Source organism: Harpia harpyja, chromosome 1 (assembly GCF_026419915.1).
Source record: "Harpia harpyja isolate bHarHar1 chromosome 1, bHarHar1 primary haplotype, whole genome shotgun sequence".
Taxonomy (NCBI): Eukaryota; Metazoa; Chordata; class Aves; order Accipitriformes; family Accipitridae; genus Harpia; species Harpia harpyja.
Window position 1 is genome coordinate 78391928 of NC_068940.1, and position 20348 is coordinate 78412275.

Genomic DNA, 20348 nt, shown 5'->3' on the forward strand with positions numbered 1-20348 from the left:
CTCATATCACATATTCTTTTTAGCCCTATGCTATTCTCTTTACTGGCAAATTTACTTTGTTATTTCAATTTTAATGTTTTAAAATGCATTTTTCCTCTGGAGACAAGTGATTGTGTCCTGCTTCTGTAGAAAAGAATAAGCCATATAATGGTACTGTACATCTGAAATCAGTCTTTCTCAGTAACTGCTGACAGCTTAAAAAATGTGATTTAACTTTTTTTTCATCACTGTTTTTAGGCTTAATGTTCCTTTGCATCTAAATGTTCAGATTCATTGGTCTTCATGGTTATCAAATTTAGCTGGCTAGTTTAAGACCATTTTTGTTGGCTTACAAGTATATATTTAGCTTATCTTTACTAATCTTAAGTCCCATTTCTCTTCAAGTCTCCAGACATCATGATCTTTATCGCATGTTCTTGCTTTCTTATGTTAGCAGAGTTATCAGCATATCAGAAAAAGTTGCTGCAGGCCCATTCTGAAGAGTCTGCAGCAATGACACTGGTTTCCTGGAACCACTGTGTGAAGCCGTAGGGATCCGGCCATAGGGAACCATGTATCTCCCTGCCTTAATCCTTTATTAGATCAAATGCGTCAAGGACTTCAGTCAGTATTAGCACTCTTACTTTTTGAACCAGAAACACTCCATTGTATTGTAATAATTTTATAAGGGGTTCCTGACTGATAGCAGACCAGACGCCATCTCATGCTATGCAATGGTTATATGCTTTCTTTAAATCCTCTATGTACTCTGATCTTATTTCTTTTATCTCTCTTTCATTATCAGCTACATGATTTGAAATATTTTAAACACTATGGACCTATCTTCACTTATTTCCTCACTTACTTAAAAATAGTTAGATGGGAAAGTTATTAACATTGTTAATAGCCTACAATTTTTAAGAGAGTGCTGTGCTGCAATGGAAATTCTTTCCCTTATCTTTTTACTTCACAAAAATTATTTTGGTAAACAGAGGTTGCTAACACAGTTATGCTTAAACATCACAAAAATTTTTAAGTTGGTAACTCTTCGGTTTTCAGCCTCTTCATAGGACTAAATGTTGAGTTTGGAAAATAGCAAGAAATGTAACAGTTAAGGTTCCAGCAAAACTTATCAGCTTGCAGACAATAACAAATAAACCATAAGCAAGTGAAAAAGGGACTGATGTAGGCTCTCTTCCCTGTGTGTTGCTTCTTGCCAAAATGCTATAGGCTTACACTTACCAAGTTAGCCCCAGCATAGTAGCGCTTCTTGTTTGCCTTTGGTATAGTAGAGTGAATTGTCAGGCAGGCAACTCTGGGTGGGAACTCTACAGCACCTCTTTGGTGGTGGGCACTGATGGTCCTTCCTCGAGTCTTGCTTTGTCTGATGGAATGATGTATCGGGATCATCACTAGACAAGATATTTGGGTACAAGACTGTTTATTTAAAAACCTAGATTTGTAATAATAGAGCCAAGTTACAAAAATATAGAACAAGTTGTTTTAACATTATACTGAACAGTAATGAATCTCCTTATCAGCTCCAGCATCTTACCTAGCTTTTGAGTTTGGTCAGCATGACCCAAAATCTTCTGAGAGCTATGCTTTCTCTGTTCCTATATTTAAAGGAAATTGCTAGAGCAGGCTGTTTGAGAAACTTTGTTTTCTCTAACCAGGGATAAGATGGCTTGATTGTAGCTTTATTTTTGGATGATCCTTATTCCCAGAGATTACACCACTGGACATCATATGGTAATGCTCTTCCTCATTGTCCTCAAGTTTCTTAAAAATATTGGTAATGCCTTTCTTGATTAGATTGGTTTTGGCCTTAGGTGTTAAGGTGCTGTCTCCTACCTGCAGCCTTCTTAAGGCAGAATGCCTTTGCAAAATGTGTATCTAAATATTGCTAATTCTTTCAAAATTTATGTTTGTTACTGTCTTTCATAAGGAGAGATCTGTTTTCATTGTCTACAGTGTCGGTGTGTATAGCAGAGTTAGACAGCATAAGCTCCACTTACAGCTGGAGGAGGCAAAGAAGCACTTTAAGGGTGTATTTTATTTATTCTAGATGTCTGCTTGGAGAGTGAGTGACTTCATCCTTAAGCTGCATTGCCTAGGAAGCTAGCTTAGGTATCTACCTTATGTCTATTTTTAGATAGATTCTGTGTATGATAAAAGGTTAATCTGAAGACAGTAGTGTTCAGAGAGCACAGCCTTCACTTGACAGTTTTGAAATTTAAGGCCGCCCATTGCACGAGTGCTTGGTTAAGATTAGGTTCGGCATTATCCCAGGAAATAGGGATATATAAGAAAAGAATACAAAGTACTTTCTAAGATGCTGGAATATAAATTTCCTGAGAAGAATGTATGGGTGAGAGAGATTAATGTTGGGGGGGGAATCTCTTCACAGAAGCTTGACATTTAAACCTGATCTGCCAGAGAACCAGTCATGAATATGAAATCCAAATGTCATTTTTGTGCTTGTGTAGGTTTGTTTCTCTATATTGTGGATATCCACAGCTGTAAAATATGTAATCATATTTACTATAGCAGTAAAGTTTAGTTTTTATTATTTTTTTTTGTTGTAAAGAATGCCAAACAAAGTAAGGAAATCACTGGAGTGACTGCTTAATTGTAACTGTCAAAATCAGAAATCAAATAAACTAACCCATGTGTGAAGCACTTTCTGGAATTAATGCTGAACCTTTTCACTGCTCTTAGGTGGACTTGCATGGTTAAGGCACAACATATACTGGTCAGTCTGGTTCATAAACTTATACAAGCCTAGGTATCTGATGTAATTTATTTTTTTTTTCTTTTTGATCATAATAAACTCCAATATTTTCTGTACTATCAGTATCATTGTGGAAAGCAGTGATTAGTACTCATTTCTCCTGGGTGATTTACAACTTACTTTGGCAAGAATGGCATAAATTGAAATCTTCCTTTAGGCATCTCAGTGAGCAGTTTCTTTAATTCTTCTTCTCCCTGGAACTGCAGTGCAACTTCCTAAAGTCCAAGCATCCCCAACCACCTGCAATGCAAAAGCTAAAGCTGAGGTGAACAGGTTGACCAAATTATAATGCTATTCACAGTGTCTTGCTTGCTTGCTAGCAATTCCAAAATCTGAATATCTATGAATAGTTTGTTTTAGGTAATAAGAAATATTAATCTGTAAATGAACCTCTGAGATGCAAATAGGATGTGTGGAATAAATATCAATTATTATTCATTAAAATGCAAACGTGGATAGGCACTTTAGAGACAGTTTAGGTAGTCAAAATAAATGAAATATAAGTGTCTAATTACTGATGTTCTGTCTTTTAAGTTGTGTATAATATATTACCATGATTGCTGGACACAGGCATCATAAAGCTGTGTTTTTCCTTCAGCTTTATGCTGCAGCCTCACAACAATTTTTGTCTCCGATGACTATTTGAAATATTCAGGTACCACAGCTCATACTTAAATTTTATTAGATGTGTTCTAAAGATAACTTTTTCTATGGCAGTAGATTTTAGCTGTATGACTTGCAGTCACTTTAATGAATTCTGTAGTTAAATCCCTGTACGTTGTTTAAAAAGCCTACTCTCAGTTTACAGAGCATAGTGAATTGGAATATTTTAGTTTAGCACTTAATGAGCATATGTTTTCCAGGTTTACATAGGTTTTATATGTTCAGTTCAGTGCACAGGAAAACCATTAAGCCTTCTACACACAGATGTCACTCAAACAACTAAGAAAAGTGACAATAAAAATTTAGTGAATTTTTCTTCTGAATGATATGGAGGGCTCGTTGAAGTAAGCGCTCAGAAGGGTAATGCTCAATTTAAGGATAATTTGTAGTGACTGTTTTGGTTTTAAAGTGCTATTGTGAAATGTGAATTGAACAAAGTGCACCGGGACTTTTGGGACATGGACACAACTGTAGTGTGTTGTTATTAACTTTTAAACATCCTTTGAGATTATAAATTTGCAGCAATCTGCTAATGGCTCTATGATAACAGAGCTTGCACTTGGTCTGGTAACAATATTGTTAGCAGACTGCTTCATTAAGCTGTATCTGTGTGTATGCATACACATACCTAATTAATGCTAAGTATAGCCACATGTCAACATTTAACCCTTCATTATCTCTTTAGTTGGATCTTAAAAAGATAAAGTAACATAAAAATAATTGTAGGTAATGTTAATTAGTGATCTGTTGAATCCCTTGAATCTAGAAGGAAATGGGATCCAAATATAAATTGAGAAATGGTACTATATGTACTTATAACCATATCTTAATGCAAATTTGTTTTAGATATTATTGAGAACATGACTCTATATTTGAAAATGAATTTATTTATTTTTTTAGTGAGTTCAAATGACTGAGTTTCATGGTCTATAGAAGAGCTTGTTTTGATCTTTTCTTCTTGTGGAATAATATTGTGAAATTTAATCATGTAAGATTCTTTTATAAGTACTATGAAATAAAATCTAGTAAGAATGAATTGCTTGTTATTAATTTGTTTGCCATATGATAGCACCAAAATGGGAGATTATTTTAATGTCATTAGAATTAATTAACATATATTTGGCAAATAGAATATGGTCCAAGTCCTTGGTGAATTCCAAATTACATTCAAATTGCAGTGCAACGAGTGGTATTTTACAGAGGACAATCTCCAAGACTTTTTCCATTTGTGTCAATCCCTGAATTATAACGGAAAGTATCATTAGGTAAAGTCCCACGGGAACTGTTTTGCTCTTTCCAGAAGCCAGGCATTTAGTAGCATCAAAACCAGATACAAAGCAGACTAGATAGTGATCTGGAATTGTAATGATGTGAAGAAATGAAAAGGCATGAGAATTAAATATTTCATATCTTCATTGTAGTTAAGTATAGCAAAGGCAGAGGAAAAGGAGAGTTGCAATAAAATGCTCTGTGTAAATGCTGGAGCAGAAGTTGGATGATTGCCCTTTTCCTTTATGTATGTTGACCCTTAAAGTAATTGGGATGGTGATTGTAAATATTCACACTGGTGTCACTCACTGTTTGCCACTCTGCCAGCTATAAATGCCTACAAATAATAAAAAAGATGGCAGATCTCATTTTCATATGGGGGAAGTATTTTACTCATTTTCTTTAAACAAGTAGGCAAAGGGCACAGTGTGCTGTAAATGATAGAAATGGAAATTGTCTGCATAGTGGCAGGAGTGAAATAATATCACTATGAAGGTTAGAAATAAAAATCCCCATCCCCTCCCCATGTAAAGAACATGGATCACAGACAAACCTCACTTCTTCCTTTGAGTTTACTTCCAGTGGTTGCATCAGGACCTTGCAATACTTGTAACACAGCCTTCACTTTATATTACCTTTTTTAGTCATTCACCTAACACCTTCTCCCATCTGTCCTGCTGTCTGTTGTTATTTTTCTCTGTTAAGATGAACTGGTATCTCTACAAAAGAGAATATTTCATAATGGATTTTTAAAAATTTGTATTATTTTTCATTTTAATGTCATTTAAAGATGCTTAGATATGGCAGCAGTTATGTCCATATAAAAGCCTGCTTGGGCCCAAGGAGTCACAAACTCTGTAAATAAATCTAAAGAAACCCTTCCAGTGCAAAGTGTTTATAGCTATGGTGGGAATTATGTGATTTAAATTCATTTATTTAATGTAAGCCTCTCTGTAAAATTGGTATCTCTGAGATTATTATTATCTGTTCTGATATATCTGTGGCTTACAAAATGTACAGTTGTAAAAATACTCCTTCATCCTGTGTTACGATAAAAAGTGTATTTGCAGATGGGACTATTAGATACATGTAAATGTCAGAAAAGACACAATAAGGACAGAAAAGATCCAAAGTGGATTTAGACTACTAACATCTGAGACACATAATTTCAAGACAGGATTACATATGCAAAATTAGGAGTTTAAGATCTGACTTTATACTTTGGTTTGGGTTTAATTGCATAAATGATTCTTCCAATGAGCTTATAAGGTGTATTGTGTATACCTTTTTATGTTCTATCGATTTATTTTTTTAATTATGTGGTGCATGTTACCAATCAGGTTTCCAAAGGCTTGGAAACAACTCACATCATAGTACTCTCAAGTGTAATGAAAAAATTTCCAACTCTGTTACACCCAAAAGAGGAAAAGGAAAAAGTGAGCTATCAAAAATACTCTGTTAGTGTGTGCATGCTCTGCTCATATTTTACATTAGAAAATTATAATTTCTGTCAAGAGGGGCTAGTTATCTGAAAATGAATTGCATGAACTTTATGTATTCATACAGTTCAACTCTACAGAAGGTGAAAGTACTAGATATTATAATCTAGGACTATTTAATGGATCTACATAGAAATTACAGAATGCAAAAATGTGCCATTCATAGTATTATTGGTATAACAGTTGTGATTGAATGAGGTATTATGAAAATAAGTCTTTTCAAAACTGAAATGTATATGGGGGAAAAAAAATCTGTATGGAAAAGAACTACCTAGCAGTGACCATTTGTTTTGGAAATGAGCAGATATGAATCAAACAAATGTTGAAAGAATATCTTCTTACTGAAAATGAGGTTTATCAAATGATGATCAAAAAAAAAGAGCAAATCAAAACCAGGGAAAATAGTGGTAGTTTTACAGTCTATCAGCTGTCAGCAAAATAGCATAATGAATTATTTTTGTAGTTTACGGAGAATTTCATATGAAACGATCACAAAGGTAGCGAGCACAACTAAAACAAAAAAGACATTTCTACTTAAGCTAAGCTGTACATTTTGCCAAGGAATGAGAAAAATGTATCCTCTGGTGAACAAGAGGTCATCACACCAAGGCTACTTTAAAAAAGTTTGAGGAAGATTCCCCATTTCCTGGGTTTATATCTTTTAGTAACTGAAATTACGACACTGATCAGAAAATCATCTGTTGTTTATGTCTGTCTTTAAAACATTTGTTTTCACTCATGGTGTCCTATGTATTAGAATAGTAAACTGAGATAATTCTGGCATTCTAATTTTAATAGTCATGTTTCTGTTTGCAAGTCAAATAACAGGATTCATATTCTTGGTTATAAGTTTTGGGTGCTGGATTGGTGTCATTATGTTTCCTTGTGCAATCTGTGTCAGACTCTTGTGGTCAATGGCAGCAAATGACAGCCCTTCACTGCATATGTGTTTCTTATGAATGCTATTTGTGGCACCACTATTTATTAGTGGAAGGCTCAGAACTGGTTTTGTTTTTTTTAAAAAACTTAAACTCAGTTACGTGGCAGGAGGATGGAGAACACCTACATCAACTCACTGTTGCATTAAATCATTGGAGCTGCACTTAAGTCATAAGGGTTGGAATTGAGTCACAGGAACACGTCTTCCTGGTTTTGCAAAGGATACTTCTCTTATTTAAATAGTGCTGTCATGTGAGGCTTGATAGACCTAATTGGCCTTAGGACTGAAGTCTGAAGCATTTCAACTTTGAACTTAGGAAGGGAGAATAATTTGAATTTTGTCTTGTTGATATTTATTTCACACCTATCACACAGAAAAAGCCATAGAGAGTTACAGTTACTGAATGTGAATTGTATCTCATTCCTTAAATGTAAATTCATTTATTTTGTAATGTCAAGAATAGGCAATCCACCCTCTAGCAGAAACTATTTTGTATTGTAAGGGCTTGTCAGCATTTTATTATAATTCCATTCTTCAGGCTATAGAAATTTGCTTTAAGCTGAAAGCTGAATGTGAAATATCAGCCTCATGATAAACTTGCTTTATCAAAATTGTCTGAAATTGGCTTCATTTTAAACAGTTCAGAGGTTCAACCAAAAAGAAATTTGTTGCTTTTGACCATTCTGCTGTGTGCATTACTCAAATTAACCTGTTTGTATATAATCAGCTGTTTTGTGGTGCTCATGTGAAATGCTTTGGGTGTGTACTTTAAATGGCTGCCATGTACGTGGACAAAAAATAAACATTGACATGTGGATGAGATTTCCTCATCCTCAGATGCCTCATCTGAATATCTGCATATTAGAGTTCCTAACTGCGCCCATAGAGTTTGGTCTAAAATTCTCTGAATTAGAGGAAAGGTGTGTCATGGTTTAACCTGGTGGGCAGCTGCTCGCTCACTCCCCCTGGGAAGGGAGAGAATCAGAAGGGCAAAAGTTAGAAAACTTATGCATTGAGATAAGGACAGTTTAATAGGTAAAGCAAAAGCTGCACATACAAGCAAAGGAAAATAAATTCATTCACTACTCCCTATCGGCAGGCAGGTGTTCAGCCATCTCCGGGAGAGCAGGGTTCAATCATGCATAATGGTTACTTGAAAAGACAAATGCCGTCACTCCAAATGTCTTCCCTTCCTCTTCTTCTTACCCTGGCTTTTATTGCTGAGCGTGATGATTTATGGTCTGGGATATCCCTTTGGTCAGTTGGGGTCAGCTGTCCTGGCTGTGTCCCCTCCCAGTTTCTTGTGCCCCCCCAGCCCACTCGCTGGTGGGGTGGGGTGAGAAGCAGAAAAGGCCTTGATGCTGTGTGAGCACTGCTCAGCAATAGCTAAAACATCACTGTGTTATCAACATTGTTGTCATCTCAGATCCAAAACATAGCCCCATACCAGCTACTATGAAGAAAATTAGCTCTATTCCAGCCAAACCAGTATAATGTGTTAGTTCAAAGAAGCCTAAAAGCCCAGGAAGATCAATTTCCACTTCCTTGTATTACTGAGAGAGATTTACTGCTGAATGGAGGTACCTAACTCATGTTGCCAATAAAGTAAAATAAACCAAAAAAGGGTATTTCATTCTGTTTTACAAAGGGCTTCTTGCTCCAAGTCCCCAGCTTGGGCAGTGGTGGCATACTAATATACAGACCAGCATTGCTTTCTGGTAATACCAGACAACTCCTTATTTTACACTTTCCTCATGAAGAAAAAAATAAAATGATTTTGGAATGTGGATTTTCAAATAAAATAGTCTTATCCAGTAAAGGTGCAAAGGACAATTGTGTCTTGTTACTGCAGTTCTTTTACAGTAGTCAATATAAAACATATAACAAAGACAATATAATGTTACAGCTTAAATGTGGAGAGAAACACTTTGTAGAGTAAGATCTAGATTACATGAAAACTTCTTTGCGTGAAGTTTTGACTACATGTAAGTTTTCTGACCCTGATTTATCTCTTTCTAAAAACAAGTTTTTAGATAGTACAACCTAAAAAGGGTAGGAAGATCTCAGGTGAGATTAGGTATAATCCTAGAAGTTTCTCAGTGTAGGCAAACATGGATGCAACTAAAGAAAATGTGGTCCTTATTGCGGTCCATCCTCTTATATTCAGCTTGTTCTGCTCTTCTGTGTCCTTCATAAGACAGAAGGAGGAGGTTACATTAGCAATAGGGCTGAGGATTTTCCTGAACTCCAAAAAAGGAATTGGGACATAGAGCAAGTGGAGCAGAAGAGAATGGCTAGCAGTTATGATTTTTTTTTCCGTTTAGCTGGTGTATTTCTCCCAGCTAAAGAAACTTGGAGGTGTGATTGTATAAATGCAGAATCATTCTGCCTATCCTGTTCCTTACTTAGTGCCAATGTGCTCTACGTAGTATATTGGATTACGTTTATATCAATTGGTTGCCTGGGCTGATTCATTTGTCAAAAAGTTGGACTTCTTTGATTTTAATAAGCCTCTGTAAAGATTTAATCTTAATCATTTGGGGTAGTAATGGCTGACAGTTAACAGATTGTGTTTAAATTTTTTTTTTTTTTAAATAGCTTCAGACTGAAAATAAAAATCTCTTTCAATATATTTGGAAAAGTACAGGCAAGACTAAGCCATGATTCAGAGGAATGTCCTCTTAAATTAGAACTTTGAGATGGATATATGTAATGTGATCAGATGGCATAAATGGAAAAAAGAATGGGAGGAGAAAAGGTTCAAAACAGATGCCTGGCAGCAATTCTTCACGGAAACAAAAAATGTGTGGAATGACCTTCCAGACATGATTATGCTATGGAGAATTAAATATAGGGCTATTCAGGGAAATTAGAAAACATCCAGGGGCATGTGGGGGACAGTAAGCTTTGAAATGGGGGGAGCCATTAAAATATGCTTATCACCGTATGTTCTTGAACATACAGAGATATTAATGCTGAACTTACTATTGGTTGTACATAGTTTAGATCATCACAACAGACTGTCCACCAATACCCTCTCCTTAGTGAATCACTGGGGGAACTCATATGGGTGATTTGTTTAGTTTTTGCCTTCTGACTTCTTTTTATCTACTTATTTGTAGGTTTCTTCTGAATTTGCTGCACAGAAGTTGCCTGTCCCCGTGGTATTACTTTAGCATGCTGTGGAATCATGATGGTTGTGAAGTCCCTCGCTAGCAGCGGAGAATGAAGGTGTGTTTAGTTTCTACTACTTAACGACTTTTTAGACATGGAGGAATTCCATGTGGAATATTAGTTTGTCTCTTTCCTATTAACTCTTTGATACTTCTTACAGAAAATTTTAAACTTGTTTTAAATCAATAGCAATTATCTTTGCATAACTGAGACATGGTTTACAGATAGAGCTACAATCTGCATAAAGCAGTCCTACAAGTGGACTAAGAAAGCAGACGTGATTCTTATGTGGATAACAGTAAACTGCAGTTTGTCTAAATTAAATATAGAGAATTTCAGGTTTATATTTTTGTTCCAGTTATAAGTATGTCTAAGTGAAGAAAGCTGTCTCTAGGCAATAATAGCTAACTTATTATTGTGCACTTAGGTTGTCTCTCAAGTAAAAAATTGATTGTGAAACTGTATAGTTCGTCATAAGTGAATCTATCATTGAGTAACTTAGCTTTGACTAAAAGAGTAATCATGGTAGCAGAAGAATGTTCTTTTTTTTTGCAATATATGTGTATAGATAGTTTGAGCATAAATCCTACAATGATCAAAGTTGGAAAGATTAGTTTCTGACCGGGAGAGGAACGATTCTTTTCTCTAAAATAGCATATTTTTTTGTCAATTTGTGATCTTTGGGGACAAAGCCAGGAGTTTTTTTATGGAGCCATTATTTTATTAGAGTCAATAGTCTGACTAGGGTAACAGTTTTGTATTAATTGTATTTCAGTGAGTGAGTGAAAACCTATTCAAGTCACTTTTATGTACTTCTAATTGATTTGCTTTTCCACTGTATGTGACAGATCTCACCATAACTTGGACACTTCATTTTCATAATCAGAAGGGTGCAAACAATTAATTTTTTTCCAAATTATTTGGTTTAGTATAACAATTATTGGATGAAATTCTATGAAAACTACAAGAATTATGGGATAAAAAGTCCCTTGGAAGGCAGGTATGGCTGGATTGTCTACAAACTACTAAAAAAAAATTTAAATCCTCTCAACCATCCTTAACACTGTTTTTATATAAACTATATAAAATATGCAGTGCATATGATGGTGTAGCTGTTGCATTATTGACAGTTAGTTGTCCTAACAGACAGATGAGCTGTCATTCAAAATTCATACCAATAAATCCTGTAAAATATTGCAAAAATCAAGATATTTTTTTATTGTCCTACATAAATCATACATCTTGGATGCTGTTATGAATATTCTAAAATGTCACTGTTTTTAATTTTTTTTTATTTTAGAAATAAGAAATAAAAACTAAGTAAAATGTTAATGATAACGATTGCATGCAAGCAATTGAGGATGAAATAAACCCAGAATGTTCAGGTATTATAACGAGAAAAGGGAGGGAGTAGTAGTCTTTTTGATTGCTATATTCTATAAAAATAATTGGTTCATTATCTTAATCACATTGTTGTTCATGATATCAAGGTCGAACGAAATAATAGTAGCAGTAGAGGGATGTTATTTTCCTGATTCTGGCAGTTATTAATTGAGGAAGTGAGAGTTTGGTGGTGCTGAAAAGAGACAGGTGAATATCAGACGCAGAGGACCTTCCCTGCATTTCATATTCTTTACCATCTGTGCTGGGAATTCTAAATTCAGCCATGGACTGGGAGAGGACGGAAGGTTGCATCTCCTTTTCCATTTTACTACTTAAAAAATGCCGTTTTCAAGATAATGTGCAGTGGAATGTATGTATTTTTAATTGCAACTTAAAAGTTTAGCTTTTTTAACAGAGAAACATTGTGTTCTCTGTTAAGTGCTTACATTTTGAAACACTGAACTCTGCATTATTTATTCTGGTTCTAACAATTTTTCCTTGGTTATCAATGAAAGTCATTAATGGTTTCAGCAAATAAGTGTTGGCCGTTTCTCTCCCTTACCCCAGAAATCTTTAATAACAAGAGGAACCATTTATTTTGACCTGTTCAGTGGTAAAAAAGAAATAGTTTAAAAGATTTATGCTAGTAGAACATGGAGAGTATAAAATGAGCTTGACATTGGTTCTAAACTCAATAGATGATTAACTGGACAGTATTAATGGATGTTCAAAGGTATTTTGATTAGTCCGTATTACCAGCTCAACTGACTAAGAGAGAAGACATGGTGACAAATGTGTTAAAAGAACTATGTTGAATAAACGGTGTTGTTATTTTACACAATCCCTGGCAATGTAACAGCATATGAAGTATAAAGCCAAAACTTTACCAGCTGAATAAACACGAGAATGTTTTGTTTGGTTTTTATGCAAACCTGTTGTTGGGGTAGTTAGAAAACATTTCTTCCTAAGTTCTCCAACAACTCATTTTGCTTTATCTAATTAAATTTTCTACATGTTAAGTAAACATTCTTGGATATAGGTTCGAAATGACAGTAAGGTTACAAAATCCAGCATTCAGAGTCTCTATCTTAAATTACAAAAACAATGAATTTTTCCTGAACCTAATTGGCTGATCTGATTTAGCTAAAACTTCATAAAAATGTCATCTTGATGGACATACGGAGCTTGAAAACATCATCTGAACATTTGACAAATGTGAATGTGAGTTTAAAAAAATCAGAAAGGAAACAGTTTTTGGTTAACGAGATAAAGTTCTGGATCATTCACTGATACACCTACCCTCAGCTGATCTCTTACAATGAAGGGAACACAAGGAGAGAGGGCTGGTGGGCACCTGGCTGCCTCAGGTGTTGTGCACCGCTCCTAGCTCTGACCAACAGAGGCTGCATGGTGGCTGGCTCTTAGACATTTTTGGCTTCTTGAACTAAGGCCATAACAATGTGAATAAGTGCTGTAGCCCTTAAAAGCTGAAGCAGTGATTGCTGAAGGTGACCTTTTTTCCAAAAATGATTTGGACATATTTTGCAGTGACCATAGCACATACAGTTTTCCTATGTTACGAAAGATTTCATTTTTTCATTGTGCTGCAGAGCACAGTGCCTTAAATAGAGTATGATCAGTACCAGACTTATGACACTCTTTGAATGTGGTTATGCTAAAAATTTGGTCTTTGACACTGTGAGGTTTTTTTGCTTGTTTCTATCCTGCGGGTGGGTAGTGGTGTGTAAATGAAAGGAAAAGCAATGTTTTCTCAGACCGCCCAAAGAAAAATTTAAAAATGACTGGAAGAGCTGGACATTTCTGTTAATACATGTGTGTCAGTGCTTGGTTAAAATTATGTCGCTTAAACAGATTTACATTTTGAACTGTCAAAAAGAAAGCATTTGGGTTCCAGTTGGTAAGTAACCCCTACTACCTCTTCCCTGGCCTTGGCTCCTCTGGCAGGGTATGTGTTCTGGAGGGAGGACCTAATCTGCCTTTTATCCTCTCTAATTGCCCCTATAATTGAATGTATGTGCCTATACCCACTGCAGTGGTTGTGGCTCCATCTTCCACTTCAGGAAGACAGCATTACTGAATCACATCTGCCACAGCTGGCATTAGAACTTCAAGTTTAGAGCAAAAATGGGATTTTACTTAAAGTTTGTAGGATTTCTGGGAAAGGAGAAGAAAGGGTTTTATTGTTTTATTGCTTTATTTTGCTTTTGCCTTTTTTTAAAATTTTTTTTTTGTCCCCAGTTTCTCTTATTTATTCCCTGTGAGCCTGTAGCAGTTTGTGTTGCCCTTGCACAGATTTGAGTGGCATGACTTTTGGCAACAGGCTGCATCAATTCTCACTGCAAATATTTGTTTGCTGCCTGCCCAGCAGCTAACCCGGCTCTCCGGCTTCTCAGTGAAGAAGAGAGTATCTCGTATCTACCCATTAATCAGTGTAATCTGTTACTGGCCTTCTCCCATCAGTCCTGTGTCTTCACCCTGCTGACTCCTACTCCTGCTTTACCCCTGCCTGTCAGGCATCATGGGACCTGGGAGCCCTCCCAGCTTCCCACACATCACATTATTTTTCAGTAGCTGGAAGAAAGAATTATATAGTGATCCATGGACATCTCTACGAGATGCATTTAATGGATGGCTAGGCTGTCAAATATTTGAAAGTGATGTAGGAGGAATGTTTCTTGCCAGTTTGAATAAGTATTAGAAAGCTGGGATTTGCAGTAAGTGTTGAGGTTCTCAACTTGCCTGGGCAGCAGCTGCCTGCCCGCAAGAGCTCTGGAACCAGAAATTAAACTGTGGCATGTCTGTGCTTGTAAAAACGTCAATATTTGCCTGCTGTGTTGATGACAATTTTTAGTTCTTCTTGTAAAATGTTCCCTAATTAACCACTGGCATGTGCCTCTTCATGGGAATTAACTGTTTAATTTTTCAGAAAGAAAGGAAGAAATATTTCTCAGCCAACTGGGAGGAATTGGCTGCTGTGCCCAAACTCTTTGATATTGCTAAATCGGTTATTGAACTGAAATGGAAAGTCAGATTTAGGCTTATAAAGTTGCATGATAATTTAATTTCCTTCTTATTGGTGTTACATGTATGTGATATGCAGTTCCGCTGAATCTTTACTCTGTATTTTATGTGGGTGTGCATAAACATGCTGCTTGAGCTGAGTCACATTTCCTTTGTCCTCACAACCCTTCATGAGCAGTGCAATTAAACAGCTCATGAAAAGTGGTATACTAGTAAAATTTGTTTTAGCACGGTGTTTTAAACACTTAAAAGAGTGTATCTTAGGCCTATACTGTGGTGACACAAAAAGATCACGCAGAAAACCGTAAGCATTACAAAAGGTATACAGCTACTGTAATATGTGTGCTAATTGTATGCTATTCTTACACCCCTTAGAACTTTTCCCCTATATACACACCTACTTTGGGTAAGAGGGGAACTTTTAGGATGTTAAGTACTGTCAACAGTGAGTTAATACCTGAATTTTGGCACCAAAACTGCTATAGACCGTTAGTCCATGCTGTGATATGCTTCTGATGCTTCTAAAATTGTGATTTTTCTATTTTTGATAGGAACCTTATCTTTGCTCCAAAGTGAAAAATAGAGATGCTTGGAAAAGATCTCAGTTGGAATAATTTTCACTAAAAGGAGGAAAGTCTTAATGGGGATGGCAAAAAGCCTGGTATAGGGTTGTTCCTGCCAGCTACAAGAAAGTATTATAGTGAGATTTTCATGGGTAATACATTTACATAAATAGGACTTTTTATAAAAACTACAAAAATCGGACTTCAGAAGTCAAGGGAATGGGCAAAATCAAAACTGATACTTTGCTTCTTTCATCTGTATACGTAAGATCTCAGTCTTCTAATGCATGATAGCTGATCCCATAGGGAAAGGAGCTTCCACATGTCTGGCACTAGTGATGCAGCAACCAGCAATCTAGAATTGCCTTTTCAGTAGCAATGGCTCTTAATGAATAAATTGGTACTTCTCATTACTCTGTTTCTTACTCTTTATAGTATGCATACTATTTAGAGAACATGCTGATGTAATAAGTAACAATTGTTTTTCCAATCTTTGATGGATGTATTGTAAGCTATCTGGGCTGGCTGAAAACTCGGAAGTTGTTTCTAAAAATGTATGATGACTTGCAGACTTTTTAATTAATTTATTGAAATCTTCATCTTTGTTTTCTCAGAAGTGTGTCTGGATTAGTTAATGATATACAACACAGTAAAATAAATTTGTAACTTATTTCTTATGTAAAAAGTTTAGCCCAAGAATAATTTCTGATTCTTTACATTTGCACCACTTTCTATGTTTTGAATAACACTTTTGGATACAAAGTGACTCCTCAGAAATACCGTAAAATGAGAGAAGCTTAAGGGCAAGTTGTGCTGTTAGTGAGTGATGATACTTCTATCTGGCAGTTCAGTCAGCTTGAATAATACAAGATTTTTGTGATTGATTACCTTACAATGCTGAAATAGTATCTACTAATACAAACGTTTCCATTAAAAAAAGGGAACTTGCTAAATGGAAAAGATAATGTTTTATTAATTTTCTGTCTTGGTTTTATATTCTTGTGCCCTGCAGCTCTAGTGCAGCTGCTCTAAGCGCAAATGCGAATACCAACTTGCTTAATGGGGTAATTAAAGACAGTGGAGGAAAGTTATGTAACAGATACTTACTAAGTGTAAAACATATTCAAGCCATACCTAATGATATATTAAACTGTGGAATTGTCTCCTGAGAATGGAAAGGCATTGCATACCACTTCTTCAATAGTTCTTTTTCTAAAATTGGATGTGAAATAAAATGGCCCTTCCTTAGTTCTGCAGATTCTGAATTCTTTTTGTTCATTTTACTTGAGTAGGATAATTTAACATTTTTTCCCTATTATTAACCCAGCTTCCCTATATAGTTAAAACCCAATGTATTGAAATCCTGCCTAGCAGCTGCATTATCAGGAAGACCATTATGGAAAAACAGTTTTCAGGAAAATTGCTTTGTCTTCAGGTTATGTCCTGCATTGCTCTGTACAGCTTTGTGTAGATCATCCTGAATGTAATTGAGGACAGAATCCAAGGACGTAGTGCATTGTGTAGTTTAGCGGGCAAAACAAAAACTGCATGTGTAACATGTTCAGAAATCTGTGATTAGGTAATTGAAGCCTTTCATTTTCAAAAGTAAAGTCACTAGACTTTATTTTTCTAACTAGTATGCAACATTCTGGGACAGCTTCAATACACTAGGCTTCTCAAATTTTTCCATTGATGTAATATTTGGGCTACTCACTAGAATTGTTTTCATCTAGTAACAAAGTGAAAAATTCAATTGTAATTAGCAGTATAACCATAGTGATAAGGTTATAAATGTATAGAATTCAACACACATTTGAAAGGAGATTTCTTACATTTTAAAGAATGGCATAAGCTGGCTTTGCTGTTAGAAGAAATGTATATGGGACTACAACCTCATGCATGTTTTAAATGAATTAAATAGAAGTTTGGAGAAAATGTATAGTAGTTTAAATGTTGTTTAAACAATGCTTAAAAAATTTCTTTTAGTGTTGAAGCGTTGGATTGTAGTACTGGAAGATTTGGAAGGTGCGCTCTGATGGTATAAGACACTTTGTCCTTTTGTAGCTCATATCAGATCATTTTATGTAGGATCCAACTTGTTTCAGTCCTGAAGTACCAAAGCCAGTATCACTCACAGTCTTTCTCCTCCCTCTTCTCCTCAAACCTATCTCTTTTCTAAGTTTTTCTTTTCTGATTCCTTACCTAAAGTTCCAGTCTACAAATTTATTTCCACTCCCTGCCATCATGTGCCCTTATGGAGACAGTGTTGGGAACACAGGGCGGCTGCTCCGGGTCCGCCTTGCAGTGAGAAAAGTAATTGCCAGCAAGGTCTGTGCTTGGCTGTTGTAGTGATGCTTATGCTGGCAGGATCGCATCTGTGTAATTAGTCTCACACACAAGGTGGAGTGTAATTGGTGTAATGAAATCTTTGATCAGTGTTCTCCAATTACTGTCTCTGCTGGGAATTGTATGACTTGTGATTCTTAAACCTTTATTATAATTCGAAGTGTTCTTTTCTTGTTTTGAGTAGGTCAAGAGGTATATCTCTGGTGCCAGACAATCTTTACCTGGTAAACTTCAAACTCTTCTAGCTTGAAAGAATATGATAGTCCTTCTTAGGGAATTCATTGTCAGTTGTTGATTTTTTAAATTGTGGGTGTTGTGGTTTTTTTTTTTGTTTTTGTTTGTTTGAACTAACTTCTTGTTATTCACCACTCCATAAAAAGAATCCAGGCAAAACAAACCCCAAATCATTAACTCAAGCATTATGCTGAGGAATATGTTTGCTTGTAGAATAGCTAGATCAAATTAGTAACAATCAACTAAAATATGGTCTTTCAGTGGAAATTATTAATATCAAGCACAAGCTTTACTCCCATAAACTGAGGGAGTATAAGGCTAAAATTCTAATTGCAAAGCCTTCCATATACATTACAGAAACATTCCAAAAGCCATCCTTTTATTTTTATGGAATCTCTAATCATTTTATTTTGCTACTCTAGGAAAAATAGGGTTGTGCTTTTCTCTTTCTTTTGGAGAGTGGGGTTGGTGGGAGGGTGCAAACAGTTAGGTTTTTTTCAGTACTGATGCACTTCTCACTATGTTATGTTTCATGTGCATTTCTTCCCTATCTCATGGGAAATTTTATGTTGTTTTTGTCTGTTCTTCATGAACACAGAAGGTAAGTCTTCATTTCTTAAAAAAAAAAAAATCTTTTATTTTAGAAGTATTTCTTGCTTACCTAAGCTTATTTATTGAACTGATTCCTCCATTACAACATAATTACTAGTTAAGATGTTAAATGACTCTTAAATGATGCGGTTCACTGTCCCCACTTGACAATTTTGCTAGGTTTACTTGTTTACTTATTTTCTTCTGCATTTCTCTTCTGGAGTTTGGCTCAGGGGTTCTTCATGAGTGGAACTAAACTTGTTTTGAAAATCTGTTATAAAAATATTATTTCTGATGTACAAAAACTTGTCTTGTAAAAGACTGCAAGATACCCCCAGTCTAACAGTAGTGATTCACAAAGACATGGGTGCTATTGTTAATCTAGAGTAATGAACTGCATGCACATCTCCTCTGGTATTATTTCAGCTGGACACTCTTCCTAAAACTCTGACACACTGTGATGATATTAAAGTTACATTGTATGGCATGCATGTCCAAAATCTGGTTGGTACATATACTTTTGTTTAATGTCTAGATATTTAATGAGTACTTAATTGTGACCATTTTTAGTCATGCATAGTATTAGGTACTGTAGTTGAAATGTTCCACAGTGGATTTCTTTTTCTTGTGTCCTTTTGTATTATTAATTTTGTACCCTTAGGCGTTTACAGAGCTGAGTTGCTCTTTGACAGCGCGGAGGCAGCGGTTACTGTGTACCTGGAGCTAGCGCTTGCCCTGGGCTGCAGCAAGGCGCATGGTTCCCCTGCGGTCCGTGGGTGCTGCTCACACCACTGCCATGTATTGAGCACTGGTGGGTCCTAGCACCACCCACCTCCACGCTGGCTGGCTCTTTGTAGTATGTTCTTCCTAAGACCCTTATGAATCCTGCTGTAAAAAAAATTACACGAGAATATTGTCAGTTTTAGTCTATCAAATTGAAGACTTAATGGTTTGAGTTATTTCTTTTTGTGTTTCTACCCCATCTCTGAAATCTGCATGCTTCTCCACAGCAATGACTGCTAACTCTCCAAAACATAAAGCATTTTCAACTCGGTCAATTCAAATCAGTCTTCAAATTAACTCAGAATATGATGACTCACCCCTGCCCCCTCCCCTGCCCTCCCCCCCTTCAAAAGCTGAAGTATCTTCAATCTTTTTAATGTGTCCCCCCACCATCACAGCTGAACACATGAAAAAGCCAAGGGTTTTACAGGATAACAGTTGAATGCTTATAGTAGTAGTAATGGTAATAATAATAATAATAAAGTTTTTGCTTGATAGGACATATTTTTCCATTGAAGTATATTGACTGACACTTCCTGTGTACCTCCTCTTTAATTCTTTATTTTATATATGTTGTGTATACCCTCTAAAGTATCTTAAGGTTATCTGATAAAGATGAGTGTAGTAAACAGCCAAGCTTTGATAAGGCATGTGAAGAAGTCCTGGTGAAATTCCAAATAGAAGCTTAACATCCCACATTAGCAATAAAAATATGAAGAAAAATGCATCAACTGGATTAAAAAACTGTTAATGGTCACACTGCAAAAAGAAATAACTGGATCATTATTGAATTGTGTTGTTTCTGTTGAAACACTCCTGCTTTAGGAAACACTGGTATTTTATATTTTACATAGTAGCCTGACTTTAAGTTTCAAAATCAGTGCCCATGAATCTTGTGGTTAATAACTTGTTTCTTAGAGTGGCAAAGCGGAGTAGTCCTGCGAATAATCTGGACTGTTTGGTAATATGGATTTATGCAGGCAAAGTATGATTTCATCTAACCAAAGTCAAAACGATGCATGTAGAAACAAGAATGCAGGCCATATATTCACAAAGCTCCTGGGTCCTTGACTGGGGAAAGCATGGAC

General features: G+C 35.8%; 1 protein-coding gene across 1 annotated transcript in view; it reads left to right on the top strand.

The window, feature by feature from the left end:
• Nucleotides 1-20348, top strand: part of THSD7A (thrombospondin type 1 domain containing 7A) — a 290245-nt gene that overhangs the window by 29759 nt on the left and 240138 nt on the right. Inside the window, exon 2 of the mRNA XM_052801303.1 lies at nucleotides 10267-10375. The gene's annotated coding sequence lies outside the window, so the exon portion shown is untranslated. The remainder of the gene's footprint in view (nucleotides 1-10266; nucleotides 10376-20348) is intronic.